General features: G+C 47.7%; 1 non-coding gene across 1 annotated transcript; it reads right to left on the bottom strand.

Annotated features, from left to right (window-relative positions):
* Positions 1–1,901: 1,901 nt before the first annotated feature.
* On the bottom strand, positions 1,902–1,973 carry Trnaq-cug (transfer RNA glutamine (anticodon CUG)). Its single transcript has one exon. It is a non-coding gene; the product is annotated as a tRNA-Gln (tRNA).
* Positions 1,974–2,207: the final 234 nt, after the last annotated feature.

Genomic DNA, 2,207 nt, shown 5'->3' on the forward strand with positions numbered 1-2,207 from the left:
GCTGCTGTTGCTGGCAGAAAAACTGTGTTCATTAAACTCCCAGGTGGTGGCGAGCACCATATTTCCATATTCGTAGATTATGATCACGAGGCTTAACATGTTCATTCGCACACAGCAGCAGTGGCAGCAGCAGTGGCTGGAGTAGCACTGCCATTAGTCACTGCCGATAAGCTATCACCAGCAGGTTATCAACGCAGCAAACTGCAACCGACATCCTCTGCGGATCAGCTAATTGCGGCCGTCAACCAACCAGCCGCCGCCGCCGGTTGCAAGTGCATCGTGCATAAGTGTTGATAAGCGAAGCGAACGAATGGCGAATGGCGGGCCGGGCTTCGTCTTTTTTTTTTGTGGTTGTTATTTTCCGTATCGCCTTCATCTCGTCTTCCCTGCTGCCTTCTGGTTCATTCTGCTTCCTGGTTTTCGTTTCGCTTTTTGGTTTTTCCCGGCGGCCGCTTTTCGCACAGCGACAGCAACGAATGCAAACGATAACAAATTTCATTATGTTGAACATTCAGCAGCAGCACTAGCAGCAGGTAGGTGGCCATGGCCAAATTGAGTCCATGTTGCGACCCATCCACCACGCTCTGGCCTCGGTTGTTTCACCAAAAACAACCTCCGAGGTTCGTTTCGTTGCCACATTTTGTCACCCAAAAAGCATGCCGAAAGAGGTGCATTCAAAGGGAGAACGAAGAGAGAGAGAGAGAACAGAAAGAGAGAAGGTCGAAAAGTAAGATTGCAATAAAAATAAAACCGTTTTGCAGAACGGCACAAAATGGAGATGGAGATGCCACGGAACATAAAACGAAACATGGCAAACATGAACACAACCTCAACCCCCGTTCCCAATGGTGGTGAGGATGAAGCGTTAACAACTTTTTGTGCATTGTGTCCCCCACCAACCATTGCACCCCATTCCATGCAGCACCAGGATCCTCTGAGTGCCCTTTGGACTGTTTGCTTTCATGTACTCCGCTCGCTGCTGCTGCTGCTGCTGCTGCTCCAGTGAATGATGGTGTGCTGATGGGCATTCGGCATTCGGGGATTGCATTTGCATTTGCGGATCGGTGCACCGTCAACCACGCGGGACAACGAAGAAAGTTACTGCGGCGTGGGGAGGAGAGGTACCCGATTCCGATTCCGATTCCCTGACTGTTCAGTTGTTTCAGCAGCTCAGCAACATTGTTGCTTCTATAAACAAAATGTTTGATTCGATGGTGGGCACTCTCTCTCTCGCTTTCTTTCTCGCTCTCTCTATCTCTTTCCTGCCAGCTGCAAGTCAGCAGAGTAACCAAACATCAACCATCATTTCGGCAAAATGGTCTTCGTGATGGTGGATGAGGAGCTGCAGGACGCAAGGATGAAAGGACGAAAGGACTAAAGGTTTCTGTGCCCCTATCGGATGCAGTAGTGCAGTGCCACTTTGTATGCATTCAATCGCAAAGCAGTGAGTCCACACACACACACATACTGTCCATTATCTTGGAAATTGCAGGCGAATTGGGTTTCCACATTCCCTACTCACGGCGTTGCCTCGTTCAAGCGATGCTTTTTGTGGAGTGGATGAATAAGAACTCCAACTAGCAGCACTTTGAGTATGTTAATAATAAAATGGTTTGCTAGAGATAAAAGACATAGATAATCGAAGAGAGGGGTGTGGAGGTATAACAACGGTGGGGGTGTGCCTGTGGGATGTCGTTATATGCTGCTTTTGCTTTCAATTTGAAACATTGTTTCATATTTTAAGAACCATCTCGACGTTGTAGTGCTGATGCTGCTCTGCCAGAGTCAAACGATAGCTATTACAGTGAATCTAATTTGGTTCTAAAATGGGGCAACGGTAGCATAAATAGAGTAGCTTCATGAGATATGAGAAAGCAGATGCTACAACATTGTATTTGATAAGGTCCCACCGAGATTTGAACTCGGATCGTTGGATTCAGAGTCCAAAGTGCTAACCATTACACCATGGAACCGTGTTGCAGGTGCAGAATCATCCTTACAACGTGTGCACCACCTTCTGTTTGAGACTATTTTTAGAAAACAAAGAACAACCAAACCGAACCCATAACATGACACAGGCAGACTCCTTTACATTCCCAACTCTCGGCCACACTCCCACGGGGGGAGAGATTCCAATGATTTGCCACTTGGATAATTACGCCACGCCAATGCTCGATTCTCATCAGCACCCGTAATGTAGCGCTGCG

The sequence above is a fragment of the Anopheles darlingi genome, chromosome 3 (genome assembly GCF_943734745.1).
Source record: "Anopheles darlingi chromosome 3, idAnoDarlMG_H_01, whole genome shotgun sequence".
Lineage (NCBI taxonomy): Eukaryota > Metazoa > Arthropoda > Insecta > Diptera > Culicidae > Anopheles > Anopheles darlingi.